This window comes from Gymnoscopelus microlampas (assembly GCF_963454915.1).
Source record: "Gymnoscopelus microlampas genome assembly, chromosome: 17".
Lineage (NCBI taxonomy): Eukaryota > Metazoa > Chordata > Actinopteri > Myctophiformes > Myctophidae > Gymnoscopelus > Gymnoscopelus microlampas.
The window spans coordinates 30365989-30387568 of NC_139954.1; the positions used below are offsets into that span (position 1 = coordinate 30365989).

Here is a 21580-nt window from a genome sequence, read left to right on the forward strand (position 1 = left end):
CCACTTGCTAACAAAGTTGTTTCTAAGTGACAGCTTTGAACAGACCCTGCTTGTCACTATAACTCTAATTAAAATGTATGTTAGTATCTACGTTAAAATGATTTCACGAGCGTAATGGAAGTCATCCAATCTGCAAGCCTAATGTTTATTCATAGTTCCATGCAATCGTTTTGTAATGGTTTTGAGCCATCAAGGAAATATGTATCGTCAGTGGTGTTGAGGAAGACCGTCAAGTTTAAGCATGCCCTTTTTTGCAGCTGGTATTGTATAAGACTGTAGAATGTTTACATGGCTCACATAATGCTATATTATTGGATTAGGTGACCAGTTGTACTTGCACACCTGCAACATGGTATTTAGATCAAAATTGCACATGCAACATTTTGTAAAAGAGCAAAAACTACCATGACAAGAGAACCTTAATGTTTTTCCAGTTAGTATTCGTGGAGGGTAACTGGCAGCTCTCACCATAGAACATGCTGTAGGCAAAGTTTCTTAACATTTTACTTCATTCCCTCATTTGAAGACTACATTGATCCGAAAAGGAACCAACTGGTCATACAAACACGAAACCTTATATTGTACATATCTTTCACTGCATGTAGTATATTTTGTTGTGTACTGTAGGTGTGTCTGTATGCACACCTGTAACTGTGAGTGTGCATGCATACCATACTATATTATAGTATAGCGTATATACTGTAGGCGCACATTCATTATCTGTGTATACACTATGTGGGAGAAAAGCAAATCCTAGTGCTATGTTACAACAGTTGAATAGAAAAAATATACTAATATTTGATTTGGGATGGCAGAGGCTCCTGAATTTTATGCAGAAGATTTATGTAATCCCCAGAGATGGCACCCTCAAGACCGTAAAGTGAGACCAGTTGTACTTGTACGCCTGTAACATGGTATTTAAATCAAAATTGTACATGCAACATTTTGTAAAAGAGCAAAAACTATCATGACAAGAGAACGTTAAAGGTTTTCCAGTTAGCATTCGTGAAGGGTAACGGGCAGCTCTCACCATAGAACGTGCTGTAGGCAAAGTTACTTTACATTTTACTTCATTCCCTCATTTGAACTGAAGACTACATTGATCGGAAAAGGAACCCATGCTCAGACGAAGTAGGACACGTATAGCACTAGATCCTGCTCCAAACATATAATCATGCGTTTTATGCATCAAAGACCTCAAAGTGTGAGCAGGCAATAATTAAGCCAAAGATGTGCTCAGGTAATAAGCAGTCATTTTATTTTATTGGAAGACTGAAACTGGGAGGGTCCTCAAGGATAGAATGGATGTGAAAGAAAATGCAGAAACCCTGCCTTCATTCCACATCTGGGACGTGCCCTCCAGACCCTCAAAATGATATGATCTCACCGTTGTTACAATGGAATCTTGTGTTTTCAAACACTGTTGTATTCCGCAGGGCGATGTGTCATTAGTGTGGAGAAATCCAATTCTCCCTTGTTTGATAGCTATGTCTTTTTATTCTGTTCTCTCTCTCTGTTTTGGCCCACTGTCTGCTGTGGATCCGTCGACCTTATTTATCACTGCTCGGTCTCTGCTCTGATAACCCAATCGAACTGCCCTGGGCCATGTGGGAAAAACTGACAGGAGGAGAGACAATTCATCCTTATTATCAGATGCTGACTTTCAGTATGTTGCCTCAAGATCCTGCAACAGACACATGCGTAAACCGTTTATTTTTTCCCACCTTTTTATTCATCAGGTTACTCAGTTCATCAGTCCCCACTCAGTTAAGCTGTAAGTAATGTGTGGGAATAAAGGGTGCCCTCTCCCTATGCTCTCCTCCACGGTACAGAGGGAGCAAACCCCCCCCTCACCCCCAACCCCCCCCCCCCCCCCCCCCCCACACTCCCACAGAGTTGAATATTCCCTGTCAGCCCACCGTGCTCCTGTGTGAACCTGTAGGGCAGTGTGTGTCAAGGAGGTATGTGTGTGTACACACCCTGATGCAGGGGGGAGTGTGCAAGCTGACAGAACACCGTCAACCTCCTGTCTCCCGTCTGATTCTCTTTTTCTCTTTTCCCAAGGGGGAAACGAAACCATCAGCTGCCCCAGCAAGCCACTCTAGCCAAACCATTTTAACTGGGAGAGACCCTCACCACAACAGCCATGGGGAAGCAGGTAAGGGATCGGAGACAAGAAAAAAACAAAAACAACTCTGACTCTGGAACTTGTTTTTTTTTGCACTGAACTGAATGATTCCATTTAATCAGTAGCAAATCTTAAGACCTTTAATCTCTAGACTGCTCAGTGGCCAAGTGTCTGATCATCCCACACTCTGCGGCAAAGTCTCACTTTACGGTCTTGAGGGTGTCAGCTCTGTTGTGTCAAGTCAGATAATGTGATTGGGGATTACATAAATCTTCTGCATAAAATTCAGGGGCCTCTGCCATCCCAAATAAAATATTAGTCTTCTTCATTTTTTTCTTTCTATTCAACCGTTGTAACATAGCACTTGGATTTGCTTTTCTCCCACGTACTGTATACACAGATAATGAATGTGCGCCTACATTATATATACGCTATACTGGTATGCATGCACACTCACAGTTACAGGTGTGCATAAAGATTCACCTACAGTACAACAAAATATACTACGTGCAGTGAAAGGATGATTATGTACAATATGCGTTTTTGTGTTTGTATGTGAGAGGTGAGAGTTGTTTTTTTCCCATTGAGATGAGGAGCAGCATAGTCCTGTAAAAAAGGAAAAACAAGTCGAGCCTTGTTTTCACATGCATCATATCTGCAGTCAGGTCCAATGAGATACTATTCAGAAACATCAGTGTTAATAAAACACTGAAACGGGTCCCCAAACATTACATTAGAAACATTACATTGTGAGGAGGGGGGGGATCGGTTACCAACATTTTTGTATGGGGAATACTCCTCCTTCAATACAGTGAACCAGAGAGGGTTTTCTGTTTCATGTCTTTTCACAAGAAAACGTATGATTTTCAATAGAGCACCGTTGCTTTCCTCTTAGCCTTGTTTTGGTGGGAGCTGAAATTGTGCCATGTTATTCTAAGAAAGGACAGAATGTGTAATTGTGCCAAATAGTTGTGGAAGTGGAACTCTGGTGAATTCATTTTGGTTTTGCAGTGTTTTCCCTCATGCTCAGCAAGCATCTGGTACTGCTCTGAAACGCCTTCCTCTCTTCAGCTTCAGGAGACAGAATCCTTCGCTCTTTCTTTTTTTTCTCGTCTTCTTTCTCTCAGCATTAATCTTTTGCGGCCCTGGTATTGACTGTTGTTCGACATTCCTTTGCATAGAACAAACTGGCCAGAGAAATCATGTCTTATGAATATGTTATGACTTTTCTGAGAGGCTGCGGATGTGATTTATATTTAATTTTTTACTACACATTAAAGAGTGTGAATTGTGGATTTTAGTCTCTCTCTTGCTCTCTCTCTCTCACCTCCACCATGGCTTTTGTTCTTTGCTCTCTTCCTGTTTATAAACAGCCCGGTCTCCTTCCCAGGTCAGTGATGCCAGCACCAATAGCAGCTGTTAGTTGTCTGTGACTGGTTGTTGTGACAGGGCAAGAGACTGAGCTGGTTGAAATGCTAGTGTAAAATCAGAAAAACTGGTGTGTGTGTGTGTGTGTGTGTGTGTGTGTGTGTGTGTGTGTGTGTGTGTGTGTGTGTGTGTGTGTGTGTGTGTGTGTGTGTGTGTGTGTGTGTGTGTGTGTGTGTGTGTGTGTGTGTGTGTGTGTGTGTGTGTGTGTGTGTGTGTGTGTGTGTGCGCTTCTGCATGTGTCGCTGTCTATCCATGGATGAGTGTTTTTGTGTGTGCAAACTTATGTATGAGAGAAAAGGCGAGGAGAGGAGTTGTGTTGCTGAATATTTTTCTTTTGTTGGAGATAACTCTGCAGTATCTAGCTCCTTGGAGACAAACGGTCTGTGCAAAAGTAACTGTATAATCTATTTCGAACTCTAGAGAATCCCTGTTAGAAGCCAAGTTTGGGGGAAAGTGTCCCACACTGCCTTGATGGAATGTTTGGTTGACTTGGAGATGAAGTGAAAGTGAAGATATTGAGCCGGGCTAAGTTGAACCAGAGCAGTGAAGCTCAGAATACGATCGGAAAGCTGATCGCATTGACTGTCCTTCAACCCCTCTTGGTGTCTGTACTGCGGTAGAGGAAGACCTTCAGGGTGGATGTATTTTGTGCACTGACCAGAGTCCTACAGTATCTGTGACAGTGTTTTTAAAAAATCTTCAAAAATAGATGATGATCTACATGATCTGTGATCTGCAAGCTCACAGCGCGTCGCACTGTGACATGTTGTGAGGTTGTAGATCGGCTATTTTCAAATGTAAAAAGAGAATAGGTGGTTAGCCACTTAAGTAGTTAACAACTTAAACCCTATCTACGTACTTCGTTGACCAGGGTACCCCAGGGTTCTTCTTATTCTTCTCATTTTTTCTCTCTACACCAAATCTCTTCACTGAACATAGCTGATCTACAAGTGGCCGAATGTTTGCCTGTTTTCGCCGAATGTTCACGTATAATGACATTCCCAGAATAGGAACACTAGGGTGCACGTGGTTAAGCTTCTGACTTCTGCTAATTAAAAACAGTGTCTAAAGGGAAGGACTTGACCTGGGTTTTTATATGCCTGAATACACAGCGGCGGGACTCTAACAGCTGTCCTCCTGCCTTGGGCGCTGACTGCCTCCCTGGACATAAGAACGAGTCACACCACAGCAGATGTGCTCACACCCCCCAGCATGTCTTGGTTTATGCAGCAGTCTTTGTGTTTCAGACCGCAGGAGTGAGAAACGGCGTAGGCCTGTGTGTGCAGTCACACCATAATGGCCCGGCACTGTCGGTGTGCCGGATAATAAACCTTTCACACTCTCTTCGCTGTGTGGAAGTGGAAGTCTTTAAATACTGCTACTACTTGCGAAATACAAAGAAAAAAGTATTTGGGACGGGGAGACAGCAACGAGGCTGTTGGGTAACTGTTTCACTAATGTCATCTGATTAAAAGAGTCCAGGTTTAATGAGAGGAGATTCTCAATGAAGACATAAAGCTAGCGTTCTAAGGGGCCAAGAGAATCCCAGAGGCTGGAAACAATTACAGACTTCTCCAAGCAGTAAAGAATGTGGCAGGCTCTGCCACAGTCTTTCAAAAGAGGGATACTTTTTTTTTCTCCTTCTTTTTTTCAGGAAAAAATAAAAGCCAAGACTTTCTGACTATGTGCTGTGGTGGGGACTAAACATAACACATGACCTTACTTTCCCGAAAACTCCTTCACTGTTTTCCCTTGTTTGAATGAGAACCTTTCTGACAATACAGTATGTCATTGTGTTGCCTGTCAACCACAAGGGGGAACGTGTTCCTCCCGCTAGATGATTTATGGCTGTTTGACATTGACGTAGCCTGGTATTTTAATTTTTATTTGAAGCCTTCACATCTTCCGTTTTAGACTTTGAGTCATAGTTAGCAGTCAGACCGCAGATGAAGTTGGTGGCTTCATCTTCATTTAACACCTGTCAGGTCATAAACCTGTTGTGATTCAGAACAACGCCCCAAGCAATCTCCTTGCTGTGCACAAACTTTTTTTTTGTACGATTTTTTTGGGGACTTTTATGCCTTTATAGATAGGACAGTAGACTGACTGGAAATGGGGAGAGAGATGGGGAGTGACACGCAGCAAAGGCGGGATTTGAACCCGCGACACGCTGCCAGGCTGGCATTGCAGCCTAGGGTGCCTGGACCGCCATGCTGCAGCCCAGGCCCCTCAGTGTTCTTTTATTTAAACTCTGAGAGTGTGCAAATGTAATCGAATGGACCCATACGGATCCATTTGGTTACATTTGTGCACTCTCAGAGTTGCAAATTAATAAATGAACTGCAATCAGTAAACATGGGTCTGGTCTTTAAAATACTGTACCTGTCAAACCACTTCTGTAGAGTGAGCCCATGGGCACAACAACACCACCAGAAGGAGCTCCTTGTTTCCCCTATATTTGGAACAAACATGAGGAAAAATGCATTATACTATACTTCTTGTATAGCTTAGCATAGCTTTTGTTTTTTTTACTGTACTGTTGTACTGTTTTCAAACTTGTTAAAAAATTATTCAGTCAATCTAAAAAACAGGTGTTGGGGACAGGGTACAGTATAATATGTCACCATAGTAACAACATGTAATACACAAAATTCATTGTTCATGTGTCTTATTTAAGTACAGTTCAGGTTAACATTTGGAATTATCTCACCTGGGGAATCCACCTTTACTGCAGTATGGAAATCCCCGCCTAAGACTTTCGAAACATTTAACTGCACCGTAAAACTACAAAATACTCAAGGTAAGTTTAACTCAAAGGTGGACCAAAATGGCCATATACAGCACATTTTGAATTAACTCTGTATTAATTTACTGTATATATAAAAAATATATATATCTATGAATTTAGCTCTACCAGTTTAGGTCATGGCCTTTGCTTGTTTGCTGGAGAGGAGTGTTGGGCTGGCAACCAATGCTGTTTTGCTGGGAAAGTCATGACCGCAGAGCCAATAAATCTCTGGTATACGCAGAGGAAAAAGAATGATTTCCAGGTCATTGCCTTCTACGGTCCTATATGCTATTCCAGCTAAACATAAAGATTGTTATAATGAATGTGGTTATTTGGTCATGTGCTGTTGTGTTCTACGCATGCTGTTAACTTTTTTTAAGTCAAGTCAAATACATTTAGATTGCACATTTCACACGAGAGGAGTAGACATTCAAGGTCAAACATGACAAAACATATATACAGTAAGCACTGTTGCTGCAGACCCTACTTCAAATGTAGAGAATTCCAGAGAGCAGGACCATAATGAAACATATTTTAGGAAAACTACTGATGAGCAATTAAAACTCCCAATCAAAAATTATTGAGGTTGCCCTAAAAGTGTTAGGCTACGGTCACAACTTTGTGTCTGCCTATGTGGCAGTCTTTTTGCAATGGTCTTCTATGGGAACAGAGCGTTCTCACACGGAAAGCCGTGCAATGGCAGCAAAGCGCTCAGTTCCCATTGCAAACATTGCAAAAATATGGCCACATAGGCAGAATCAAAGTTAGGTGTGACCGTACCTTTATACTGTTTAAAGTTAAAATATTTTTTAGGAAGAGGAAGAACCTGTGTGGTTCTTATTTGAGTTTTGTTGACTGATCAGAAAATACGTTTTAGGAGAAGGAAGAACCTACTTGGTTCTTCTTGTTGGTTTTTTGGCTGATCAGGGTTTATTTTTATTTCTTTTTTTCAGTTTTTGGGGTGGTGTAGCCGCCCCCTATAAGTGAGTTTTGGACACCGACCAATCCTGCACCGTGATCGGCCAATAGTCTACAACGCATTGTATACCCCCTAACCCTTCCATTGTTAATGCAAATCGATACTTTTGCAAAGTCAGCCAATCACATTACAGCTAGTGTCATCACCACTAACTGTAATGTGATTGGCTGACTTTGCAAATTCAGGACTGTGATTGGCTAGCGAAACACATGACACATGTGCAGCCCTATGAATAGCAGTATGGACTTTAAAAAAAGGTATTTATCCTTTTTTTAAAGTGAGTCATGTTGTGCTGACCACTCACCGCCCACTTCACACTGGGTGTGATTTTTAAATAACATTTGCCTTGGGTAAGAATACACACTTCTTCAGTGGTTCTTTGAGGTGGTCGAGGTGCTATAGCAACGCTGCTATGTACAAAGAACCTGTATGGTTCTTTAGAGGTTCTCTACTCTCTCCTTCTTCAGCCTAATTTATGCTCTAATGATTCTACAGTAAATATCACCATTTGACAAAGGTGCTATGTACACTGTAGCACCTTTATGATAGGTGCTATACAGCACCAAAAGAGATTCCCTATGATTATGAGCCAAAGAACAGCTTTTAGTGCTATTTATCACCTTTTTTGTTTACTGTGTATCATGCTGATAGGGTGGCATAGTCATTAAAATATTGAACCTTGGCCATGGTTCAGCTCCACACCTGTTCATAAGCTAATGTGAGCTGCCAAAATGAGGAGCAGTTTTTTAAACATGGGGGGGGGGGCAGTGTTTGCGCAATGTTTAAATCTGTGTATGCACTCAACATGATGCTCTTGTCACAGCAAATCCTAGGTGGCTGAATATAATGAATATTCAGCCCATGCCTGCGAGCATACGAAACGCTGTGTGACATGCAAGCTCATGCTTGTTCTTGTTCTGATTTAGTTTCTGACAGCTTACGGACAAATAGGCCCAAGATAAAGCAATCATCATGCCAACGTGTCTTTTGTCCTCTGCCCTATGCAGTTATATGGTTTATATTCTGGTGAGCAACATTTGCTGAGTGCTTAATTGCACACAGCATCTATTGTGAAGATGTATGGGTCGCTGTATTGGAGTCAGCGATGCTGCAGAGCCCTGGAGACTGACCCCATCTGTTCGCGGCCTGGTTATTACGTGCGTCTGAGCCTCATCACAGTGTGGTCCCCGAGAGGTTGCTACTCCACCCCTTTTGTCTTCCCCATTCGCAATGTCTTTGTCTTATGGTTGGAGAGAGGGGGGAGCCAGGGGCAAGAGCGCAACCTCAGAGAGGGGGGTGCCAGGCCCAAGAGCGCAGCCCCAGCATTAATGGATGCAGCATCCATGAAATAACCCAGTGGAAGTGGCGCTTCCCGGGCATGTTTTACGCTCGCTTGAGCATACGTCTGGGGCAGGGGCAGGGCGGGGAGACCTAGAAATGAGGGAGAGAGGGAGGGCAGAAACAGGCTAGCAAGGTTGCATGTTTTGTTTGGACCTCCCTCCATGTTCCAGTGACAAAAAGTGCTGAGCCGTCAACGTTGCATCTTCCTACTGTGTGTGAGCGGACCACCCTGGACCACCACACCATGTGAGTTATTCTTTGCCTGCTGAATCAATTGCAAACGTGGTAATGATCTGTCTTTCTGGGCATTTCTTCAAGGGTTATTCTGAACGTATCCCATTTTTCCTCATGCTATTCAAAAGTGACACATGGTAATGTCCAGTTTGCAAAATGTGCAGAATAGTTTTTATGCTGCATGATGTAGATTTGGACTCTTTTTCACCTCATCTTGATGCACTCAATGAGAGGGAAATGGATTTCTGGATAACTATTGAGTAGTGATGAACCAATTCAGATGGGAAATTGTACACAATATATCAGAACTTCAAGGTGTGTTCACTGCTTAAATCCTATTAAGAATTCTTGAACATTTTTGAAAACTTGACAATTTTTTTAAATCTTTGAAAAAGAAGAGTTTACACTTGCTAATGGCTGAGTGTGCTAGTGCACTCCCTTTGACAAATCCTTTTTCTCTCTTACCCACATGGTTAAAAGTCTGTAACATAAGATTCCAGGGCATATTTAGTTCCAACTCCTTATCTCTTTTTTCAGGAGGGCCTTGCTGAGCCTTTTCAGTTCCTTTTCCAATTAATGCAGCTTGATGTGCCAAGCACCATCAACGGGACTGCTTCTGGCTACAAACAGCTGTATTTAGTATGGATTAATATTTGCGTGTTTGCAATAATTGTTTTCCACAGCATACTGTGTGCTGTGAGTGATTGATAAGTGAATGTATGCATAATACAGCTTATTTTATAGAAGGATTTTCCTGGGATTACATGGAGCAGCATTAACTTCTTGATTGCAACTTATTGTTGTCACAATAAGCTCCCAAATATAAACTTTTACTTTTGTACCATCAAGTATCCAGCCTTTAGTTGGCTGTAATGCCATGGATTATATCTCACATAGTACAGTAGGTGTTAGTTATTCCAATCCATAGATCATATTTCTTGCATTTCAATCAGATGGAAGATACATTTGAAGAAAGAAATATTATTATGTTGTCTATTTTGTTGTTGTTGTTGTAACCAAATGGACCTGAAAGGGTCCATTTGGTTACATTTGTACAGAGTTACATTAAAGCTCAGGATTCTACTGTGTAGCAGCTTAGTGTTACTCACTGGGTCATGGGGCAGGTTGGGTTTCCAGTGGGTTAGGTGGAGACACTCTCTAAAACCACAGCCCAGACATATTCTTTTGGAGTGGTTCAAACAAAACACAACAAAACCAGTTCCCACTTAATGCTTATTTCAGCTCCGCAGGGGCGTGACCTTGGTGCAGTGAGCAATATTCACCAAAAATAATAGGCACTGCCCTCAAATAACCCCGAACTATTCAGCATTAGACTGCAAGTGGAATGTGTGTATATATGACTTCCCTGACTGGAAATCAATCTCCCCCTGACAGAAAAGCACCCCCCACTCCCGCCCCCCCCCACCCCTTCCAGTGTTCCTGTCGATAGCTTTGAAAATTCAATTGAGAGAGAAATCAAATGGAAATGGGTAATAATACTATACTGGACCTGTGTGTGTGTGTGTGTGTGTGTGTGTGTGTGTGTGTGTGTGTGTGTGTGTGTGTGTGTGTGTGTGTGTGTGTGTGTGTGTGTGTGTGTGTGTGTGTGTGTGTGTGTGTGTGTGTGTGTGTGTGTGTGTGTGTGTGTATATATATATACATCTATCTCTCTCTCTCTCTCTCTCATATATATATATATATATATATATATATATATATATATATATATATATATATATATATATATATATATATATATATATATATATAATATACATACATACATACATGCATACATGCATGCATACATACATACATACATCTCTATATATAGAGAGATAGATAGATAGATACGTATATAGAGTGACAGTGTGGAGGGGATTACTTGTGAGTATAGCAGTGGAGCGAAAATAATATAGAATGAATGAGAGAGAGAGAGAGAGAGAGAGAGAGAGAGCATGAGTGAGTGTGTCCTACATATTTTCAAAATGAGGGCAATTTATGCATGCTATATGATACATACATCCAGAATGCTACATGTAATATATATAGGTGTTCTATGGCAGCTCCTACTACTGTAGAAAGTGCCAGGCAATGGAATAAGCCTTAGATGACACACTTAGCATGTCTGTTGTCTCTGCCTACTGTACTGTATGTCTGGCTATAGGATGGCAGCCTGAAGCTATACTATACTGTTGTACGGTGGTGTCGCACACCGAAAATAGCAGATCTACAAGCTCACAACGCGTCATAGATGTGGCACACTGTGAGATTGTAGGTCGGCTATTTTTGCCTTGGGACACTGCGGCACGACGTAGCATAATTTGGCCATACTATTTATACTTTGTGTGACCGTGCCACTCAACAAAAATAACCGAATTTCAACAAAAATGTTGAAAATCAGTTACAATGTTTTCAGCAAGTATAAATTAGGCTAAGTTTTGTCAGGGTTTTGTCAAGGTCACTGGGAGCAGAATGACCCCTTGCAGGTCTGTTCACAGAGTCTTTTGTTGACAAATTGCTTTGCCTTTTGTCAAAAAGGCAACAAACCAGTCCTTTAGAGAAGCACCCGGGGAATATTGAGGGAACCGGTGAGTGACAGCCAGCAGTAGGCCTGAGTGAGAAACAAGTAGCCTTTGAAGATGGTGCAGGGGGGTGGGGGGCCAAGGCTTGGCCGTGAAAAGATGAGAGTGGCATTTGGCTCAAGTGCCAAGATGCACCATGCGGCTGTTGCACTCTACCATGGCAACGGAAGCTTTAGACTTGCCTCTCCGTCCCCTACCGAGGGCCCAAACTGTACAGAGCTGCCATGAGAAACAGACCCACTGATGTAAGGAAGGCAGTCAGTGAAAAACAATCACTCATTTTGTTTCCTTTACCTTATGCAATACATTTGAATGAATTACTAAGTTCTGTAGATGTTTGCTGTGTCGCCCGTTGAATACTCAACCATTCTGGCTTTATTTCCTGGCTTTATTTCCTGGTGAATGTCAGGCAAATGAACAAATTCATAAATCAACATTGCACGTAAGCTCAGCTGAGCCCACCCCCCAAGCATCCCCCAATTCATCATGTAGGCCACCTCTGTTCCCTAATGGCCAATCAGGCAGCCAAAAGCACCCTCTCTCTACCTCATCATCAGGTCTTGATTGACAGCCTCCCACAGGAGGAAGGAGGGGTGTGTTGGGGGGGTTATTTACTTCCCATGTTCTCATGGGACTAAGTTAATGATCCCAGCCAACCAAACAGCACAAAGAGGAAAAAGCCTGAGAAATCGGTGCCTGCTTGAGTCATTTGGAGCAGATTCGACTTCCTTTAGAGGGGGATTAGAGAAGAAGTGGCTTTGTCAGGAGAATTTCAGAGATAGCAGAGGAGTAGCAGAGACGAGGAGGAGAAGTCAGGGAAATAGAGAGGCTTCCTGGAGCAAGCTTGGTGTTGTCTGCGAAACCCCCGTCTCAAGCCGTCAGCTCTGTCTTCATCTATCACCCAGACTGGGGAGGTAAGGGATAATCCCACGGATCTGTCTTCCAATAGGTGACATTCAGCACAGCTGTCTAATTTTGAAGTCTGTGCTTTACCCTGAACTCAACTTAGAGGGGTCATTTCATTTCTTTGCATAGGAGAAAAATGCATTTTATATACAGTGTGTGTGTGTGTGTGTGTGTGTGTGTGTGTGTGTGTGTGTGTGTGTGTGTGTGTGTGTGTGTGTGTGTGTGTGTGTGTGTGTGTGTGTGTGTGTGTGTGTGTGTGTGTGTGTGTGTGTGTGTGTGTGTGTGTGTGTGTGTGTGTGTGTGTGTGTGTGTGTCTTACATTTTCGACCAAGTGATCTTTTACATCTTTTATGTAGTATGTCTGTGTGTGTAATGAGAAGGTCTCTTTTGTTTGCGGGTGGATTTGTGTGGAAACACCATGGACTGTAATTGACCTCTCTTGAATGAATTTCAAGCCTGAGACAGCTCTCAAAATTTGAGTTAAGTTATTTGATTAAGTTATTAAGTTATTTCCCTTGGCCTCTCATTTATTTTTATACTTTATCGGCCCCATGCAGTCTAAACTGAAACACAAGCACTTCTGGCAGAGGCTCTCTCTGGGTTATTACCGGTCCAATCTGGCCATACTGGGATCCCAGTGCCAATATACTTTGATGTGGTGTTACCACACGGGACAAACATATGCCGTATGGTGTGATACCGGTAGCACTGACAAAGGTCTTCTCAGGTAATGACATATACAGTTCTCCTACCTCATAATTATGAACTGGCTCTAATCCAGTAGATGATGTGATGGCATCATTGTACTGCTGCCAAACTTGTCAGCCTGCACATGTTTGTGTACGCAAAGTTTTTCCACTCGGTCACAGAGTGGTGAGCCGATGCCAACTCTCTGAGATAACTTTCAACACTATTTCTGTGTGTCTGTTTCCACACCAATGAAAACATTCACATGGTAAAAAAAAGCCTTTGATCACATCTGAGAAACAAGATTATTAGTTTATTTTTGGGCAAGCTTGCATGAACATTGGAGATAAGTGACCCATTGTGGATTGCTTGGTAGTAGGAAATTGTTATTTGAAATGCAATGTCAGTCTCTTTTCTAGCTAATGATTTTGTCAGCCTTTTGATGGGGGTTGTTCATCCATGTTGGCATGTATGCAGGGTCGTGTGGACTTCATGGACCGGAGGTCACGCTCCTCTCATTCCGGACAGCATAATGACATCATTGATCACTAGTTTGGTTATGCACTATTTCCTTTGACTATATTGAGTTTTACATTTGGCATGGCACAGGCAACCAATTGCAATAATCCAGTTTGTTGAGGATATAGTGTTATGTGTTGTACTGTAGCTTATGAGACAGTGGTACATATTCACTCAGTTAATTTGGGGAATGTTTGGTTAATGTATTTAACATTCACTTTATGGAATGTTGAACTTGAAGCAGTGCTCCATGCATGCTCTGACAGTCCACTGACTGACACACCTACCCGGCAGAGGTCCTGCCCCCTACGTGTGATTGGCTCCTGCAAAAAAAGATTTGCAGCCCACTGTGGCTAGATGAGCTTCAAACAATTCTCAGTCAAGGACAGAAAGGGTGGGCAGTTTCATCACCGCTGCTGCTGTTGTTTGAATGGGCCGAGAGAAAGGGGTTAGGGGGTCAGAACTTACTGTAGAACTTACAGCAATTGACTACAACTCTGAAGACAACCACATGAGGAGTGCCAGTGTTCAAAGTCCAGACCATTGCAGTGGATCTGCTTTGTACCGAACTAGTATCAGCACTGACCAACTTTAAGATTGCTCTCTACTCCCCTGCCTGTGTATGGATGTAATCATGTGGCAGGTAAGACTGAAGCTTACTTCTAACTTTGTGAAAGTGAAAAATGTGTGCTTGGTAGTGAGTATTTTTGTCCCCTGCTGTCTCGCTGTCTTCTTGTTTAGCCAACAAAACATTGACTCATCCCAAGTTTCTATGCCTGCAGGCAGGGCTCAGTTTGAAAGCTGATGTGACGTGTTCCCTTGTTGCCTTCAGAGACTCTATTATGTTCTGATCTATGTAATGCTAAAAGGACAGGGATAAGATGACCTCACCAAAGAGGCAAGGGGTACCGCTTCTATTTCTGTGTCAGTTTATTGTTTATTAGTGATCAAACTGAAAGAAAGAACACATTAAACTTTTTGTGGCCTATAGCCCAAGAAATAGGAGTAAAGCTAAAATCCCCTTCCTTAATTGGGTAGGCTACATTATTTGCAGAATGCTGCTGAAATGTCTGCATTCATTTAAATGTCTGATTTTTGGTTTATAAATAATCTCTGTTGTGGCAATACAGTACTGAATGTCTGAAACAGGTTTAGTTAGGTTACACTTTTCCTTTTCTCAGTCTAAGTGGTATATTACAGGGTTTTGTGACTGTAACTCAAACTGATCAAGTTCATTGCATACTGTGAGGAAAATGAAAGCACCCTTTCTTCCCCATAATCTGATAACCTCATGACCCACAAAATAACATTTACACCTCTGGTTGACCCACAAAATAACATTTACACCTCTGGTTAGACAATATGACCCAGTAAAGACTTTTATTGTATGCTACATTGCCTTATGCTATGCAAATTGGTATGCACAGAATGTGTAACAGACAGTAGTACACAGGCATTGAGAAAAATGTGCTCAACACTCTATACTGTATTGTAGTTAATTGAGAGACATAGCATTTGGATTTCTGGCATTCCTTTATTAATTAGTAACTTTTCCTTGTTGGAGGAATGTTAAACATCTCTCCATCAGACCAGAGCACCTTTGATCACTAGCCTGGTAAATACAACACATACTGTCGTCACCATGGAAACACTTGTAGATGTACCATTCCATTGGTTGTGACACTAACTAGTTGATTTGATTAACTGTATACAATGGAGATATTCTATAGATAGTAATACAGATAATACGCATTTGTGCAAACTTATGATGTCCAATTTGAGAATGAAAAAATGAAATAAACACATAGTGACTGAATTATGTTTAGAGCTTGACTGCAGTTCAGTGTAAAGTATGAAGAGGAGGTTACAGATGTGTAATAATTTACCAGTGTGTATGTTTCGTAACGTATGGTTGGAGAGGTGCTCAATGACCTGATATATAGTATATGTATATGTATATGTATATGTATATGTATATATAATATATTAAGCATACAAAGTATTCTTAATTATCATAAAGTATGCTAATCATCTTGTACTTAAAACAATGTTGAATGTAAGGAGTGGAGTCACAATCCTTTCAACAGTGGACTTACTGTAGGTTGAGGTAATGTTTATTTCATATAATAACCACAAGATGTCACTCTTTGGCTGCGTTGCACAACAATGACTTTGTAATGTTTTTAATTGGCATGTAGAAAGATCAGTTATGGCATTTTGAAAGTGAGCTAATTGGCTAATTTGCACATTATGAATCTACAGAATAAAAGTGCCAATTCCTTCGGACATTGAGGATGTTTATTGGGACATGTTCTCTGAAATTTAAATATTCAACGTTTAAGAAATAGCTGTGAATTCAGTACAGTACTTGGGGACAGTGATTGATGACATTTCTTTATATGACGTCTAATGCACTGGTTCCCAAACTTTTTAGCTAGAGACCAAAAAGAGAAATTTGATGTCTCCCCATGACCCAAGCTAGTGAAAATAGCAGATCTACAAGCTCACAATGCTTAAACATTTGTTTTCTAAATTTGATTTATTCATGAAATTCTTTTGAAAAATCTTTGGATTTGTTGAATGAAAAATGCTTTTTTAATGTTTTTTGAAAATGTTTTGAAATAATGATAATTAAAAACAAAATGTAACAATAAATAAAGGAATGTTTACTCGTGACCCATAAAAATGTCCACGTCCCACAAATGGGTCCCGACCCAGTGTTTGCGAACCACTGGTCTAAAGGCACGTAGCCTTGTGCTGTGAAAGTCACAATCTGTGAAAGTCCATGTGGTTTTGGAATGGATACAGCACATTTTCCTGCTGATGCCACCTGCCAAGCCACAGAGAGGAAATGAGAGAGTTTGGTGTTTCTGATTACTGACCAGGATAACCTGCAGAGCAGAGCACACAGACAGCGGTGCTGCCAGGAGACCCAAAGGACTCTATTCAAAAGAATCAACTTTTGAATAGAGTCAACTCAAACACCACTTTTTTTATGGTTGGCTGTAGACGTATTGACACAACTTATTCCCTGTTAAGTCGCTGGCCTCAAGTCTCAAGTTTCTAATCTTAGGTTGGTTTGAGGAAAACACATTTTAGTCTCATAGATTACTGTAACATTTCTTCAGATTGCCTCATTACCCTGATCTGGGACTTCATTATGAAACACCCTGTGCTCTCAGGAAGGAAACAACGCCAACATTTTAACAGATTATCCTCGATTCAACTCTATGAAAACACTGTGGCTGCACAAGGTTGCCAAGCATAGGGTACTACCAAATAATTATTACGCTGTTTTACTTTTTTAATTTAATCTTTTTTGACATGGTGAGATCTGAATTAAAAGCTGAAAAACGTACTGAGTTCCCTGATCAACTTGACCCAATTTGTATTTTGTCCTCTGTAAAGTGGAATCCCATCTAAATGAATGTGGGTCAGCACTGGGGCCTTGCTTATAATCACAATAATGTGTGCCACTGTAGATCAGGCAGATTAGAGCCTGTCTAATCATCTGTCTTGTCTTGCCACAGCTGTAAATCACATTAGGCCCAAGTGAGCCGATGCATTGAGCCGTCTGCTGTAGGGAACAACAACAGGCCACTCATTGGTCACAGCTATGCCGTGAAGACAGGATTACAGATAAACATGTTAGGTGTCCGCCTCGGGAAGAAAAAAAGAAAAAAGAAAAAGGGCAAACTATCTCTGTCAAATACTGAATGGATCAAGGCCATCATTAGGGGTGATAAAAGACTGCGACCAAAAGGATTAGAGAATGCTTCAACAGGAAATTGTCTCCTTATCTTTTGCATGCATAACATTTTCCATCTCTAAATGGCTAATTACTTGCTTATGAATGTATTTAGTTTTTAACCTGATGTCCAAGTTCAATGTTTCTTTCAGAAGACATTGATGAATGTACATGGCTCGAGCCTAGTTTCTACACCCAGCTGCTACCTGCCATTGTTCATGATTAAACACCTAGGCTTTGTTTATTGTTCTTCTGTGCCTCAGCAATCATGTGTTAGACACACAACATAGTCGGTAAGAAATTTATGTACGACACATTCTCAGTGGAGGCATATTGATTATTCATGCTGATAGCTTTGCTCTCACAATAGGCTATAGCTGTTTGATGTGTAAACGGACTTGTACTTTAACGTTGAATGTTCTTGGACTATTGATTGTGGCTACTTTTCCAGCCGTGTCTGACTCAATAGTTGGGCCAAATCTGGCTGTGAATAAATATTTCATTCCCCTCATATGTACCCACTGTGGCAAGACAGGAGGTGGTGCTTGCTTAGGAAATTGATCATTATGTCAAATTCATGCATTGTTAATGAAAGTTTCCTCAGTGAGGAGAAAGCTAATTCAACAAGATCAGCACAATAAGATCAGGTTTATTATGTGAAAATGTCCGTTAGCTCCCATGTGTGCATGAACATGTGCGAAATCGCGTACTTTCACACAACCATTGAGCGTGAACAGACAAACTAAACTGACAAGTTGGAATCTGGGAATCTGTTGTACTTGGAAGAGTTTGTTCTAACAAGGGCTGCCAGAAGTGAAGCCATGCATGTGAAACGTCAGAATAAAATAGGATCAATAGGTTTTTTACCGTTAAGGTTCCTTTAGAGGTTCTCCTCAAAACTATACATCTTACAGATGAGCCCCCTTCTCGCTCTGACACCACAGAGGGCATTCCTACCCAACAGGAGGCTTTTGAGGAAGCCTGGAGAATGCCATTCACATTCCTGTGCTTCTCTACCATCCATACATCTTATACACACCGCTTTGTCTGCACCCGGGCCAGGGTTTTAATATCTACAGTATGTTTCTGTCTGTCAAGAGAGGATATTCATTCTGCAGCGTCCCCTGAAAGACGGGAGAACTCAAATGGATCCCAGTGGGGGTGTGGTTGGGAGTAGAGGTACTAGAGGCACATGGTAGGCAGATGGCACCTAAGTGGTTCCCACATGAGAGGGGGGAAAACTGTAACAGTCTTGAATATAAAGTTCATCCACATCACCATTCTGTAATGTCAGTGTGGGCACTTGGCGTAATAGCAATATTTGCTTGATGGAAACTGGAGTGGAGATTTGAAGAGTCTGACTGAAGTTGAAATTATTGAACAGCCTCACGCCGGGTTGGATTTTTCATGAAATCCTGGTGAACCTGTACAGTCTGTTGGTGGAGGGAGCGACAACAGCCTGTGATGTAATCTTTGCATTCCAGGTCAGCCTGTTGTTTGAGAGCCGAGGGAATCGGAGATCCCTGTTTCATGTTGCAGATGAATCCTATTGAGAGCTGGGCTCTGTCTGTGTCCTATCTCAGCTGTGTGTGTGTGTGTGTGTGTGTGTGTGTGTGTGTGTGTGTGTGTGTGTGTGTGTGTGTGTGTGTGTGTGTGTGTGTGTGTGTGTGTGTGTGTGTGTGTGTGTGTGTGTGTGTGTGTGTGTGTGTGTGTGTCTTCAGCCTTTCTGTTTTAATCCCTGGTGACAGACTCAAGAAAAGTTTCACCACACAGGGCAGCATTGTGCCGCTGGAGAGAGAGAGAGACAAAGAGAGAGAGAGAGAGAGAGAGAGAGAGAGAGAGAGAGAGAGGCAGTGGGGACAGTCAGTCAGAGAGGGAAAATGATCCTGATGCTTTGACTCTCTCCTCTGGCTGAATGGGCAGGGCCGTGAGGACACTAGTCTGCCTGTCAGGGGGGGACGTGAAGAGCATCGGGCCGGGGTTCAGGACAACTTTGCCTCCGCTTGTGCCCTCGCTCTCTTTACTGTCTCTCTCTCTCTCTCTGTCCCTTACTGTCTCTCTCTTTTTTCCAACTCTCCCTACACTCCCTTGACTTCCACTGCTGGCCCGCTCTCCTACCGTAGGTGGAGCTGGCTTTCCTGGAATTGTCGGGCAGCTTTTCCTGTTGTGCTCCGCTACAGTACCTTGCTCTCTCTCTCTCTCTCTCTCTCTCTCTCGCTCTCTCTCTCCCTGTCTCTCTGTCTCTCTCTCTCTCGCTCTCTCGCTCTCTCGCTCTCTCTCTCCGAGTGTCCTGGTTAATGACAGCTCTGATGTAGGATTACTGGACTATGAGGACCTGCACCATCTGGATCCCACCGTCCGCACCGATGCTCTTGGCTTTTTCCGCTCTCGTTGTCTTAAGTATACTTTCATGATCCGGGTCTGAAGTTCAACCATAGCCGAAATGTCTCAGCTGTGCAAAGCAGGGCGAAATCCATCGGTGGGTAAAGTAAACGATAATATGAATGGGACAGCTTTTCCAGAGTGCGTATGGTGTTGCTGCTGTTTGCGCTGGCGTCTTTCCACAGTGTTACTTTACAAGCTTTTTTGTAACAAGATGATGTCATCAAAACCTGGGATTAGTTTCTATTGTACTGTACCTTTTGCATTGTACGCTTTATACAAAGCGCTTTATTCTTCTTTTTTTTTCTTTTTGGAACTGCTCAGCCTATCTGAATGGAGTCTTCATGACTCACCTGACCTGTTTCTCATGTGACTAGACCTGTGCAAGTAATGTACAGCAGTGGTTCTAAAACTTTTTTGTGCCCAAGGCACACACCAAAGGGAAAGTCAAAATCTCAAGGCTCACCTGTATCAATATCGGTGCAAAGTAGCCTCTATAATACATGTAAACATACATTTTTATTTACTAATGGCAAGTAAAAGGTTTAACCACTTAAGCCCTATATTTCATACTTTCACAAACATGTTGCAAATTACGATATTGGGATCCCAACTTGAAAGTTGTAAATGTATTATTATTATTATTATTATTAATTTTATGTTTTTACTTTTTAGGGTTTAGAATTTCCCTATGTATTTGGAAATGGGCACAATGTACTGATATACTAAATTAAAAGATAATTCTGAATTGTTTGTATAGTTTTCACAAAATCCCAAGGCACAGCTGGACTCTCATAGCACACCGGTGTGCCGTTTGAGAACCACAGCTCTATACAGCGACTGACCCCTTTACGATACAGTAGCACTTTAGCTTTTTCTCTATTTTTGTCTTTTTTATTTTAAGGGGGGGGGGGGGGGGGATCCCCTTTGTGCTAGATACGTCTTTGTTTCCTGTTAGCAATTTTCTTATCTGTAATTAAAAAAAGAATATAAAGAACTGAAAGGAAGTGATTTAATCGTTTCAGGGTAAAGCCTCTTCATCTCAAAACCAGTTACAGGAAGGAGTTCCAATTAAGGCTACTTATGTATGCACCAATGAGTTGTGTATTATTCACAAGTGTAAAGTGGAGCGTGGAGATTTTAAAATTAGAGCACAAATCAGGTTTTTAAGTGGATGCTTAGACAACTATAAACTCTAAATGGGTGAACTGAAGATAATGAAAGAATGCAAAAGCGCAGTAGTGTCAGAAGGCCTCATGTTTTTCACTGTGTTTTTCTTCCCAACTTCAGCCTAGATGACCTGAATAGTAGAGCGAATGCTTTTGATCCCCATTAATGACCTGCAGACACCTGCATTTGGCTCAATGTCCGCAAAGAAACCACAATAGCGTTGTAACAAAGGTCCACAGATGCTCCACATACACAGGGGACAAGTGCAACAATTGTCTCTTGTGCGGTACAGTGGGGATAGTCTAATGCCTCTGCAGATTTGAATAGAATAGCGGGGACAAACCCAGGTCCTCGGCCCTGGGGTAATTGCTTTATCGACACAACTTCAAAAGGCTACTTGTGCCCGGCTGACCAGATAATGAGCTTTTGCCTTCTTTCACACATAATGAGTGGAGGTAGAGAGTTCACACAGGGAGACGCTTTGGGCTCAGCGCGTCCACTTGCAGCTGGGGTGTCTGACTGGCCTGGAACAAAGGCTTAGTGTCCACGATAGTGCGGAGTCCCAGCCATGGGCAGGCAGGGCCAATAGGCTTCTGCTTGACTGAGCTGTCAACACTCGGTGGCCTGCTGGCCTATGCACAGCTCTACAGTGAGAAACACATGGAGACAAGCTAGGCTATTCTTG

At 42.0% G+C, this 21580-nt stretch overlaps 1 protein-coding gene across 4 annotated transcripts in view; it reads left to right on the plus strand.

Annotated features, from left to right (window-relative positions):
* Nucleotides 1-21580, plus strand: part of mid1 (midline 1) — a 41258-nt gene that overhangs the window by 4033 nt on the left and 15645 nt on the right. The window contains exon 2 of one of the 4 annotated variants that reach the window (XM_084084789.1): nt 2065-2158. The gene's annotated coding sequence lies outside the window, so the exon portion shown is untranslated. Of the gene's footprint in view, nt 1-2064; nt 2159-13979; nt 14239-19106; nt 19823-21580 lie in introns of those variants that run through there. The other 3 variants (XM_084084790.1, XM_084084788.1, XM_084084791.1) reach the window with 3 other exon arrangements.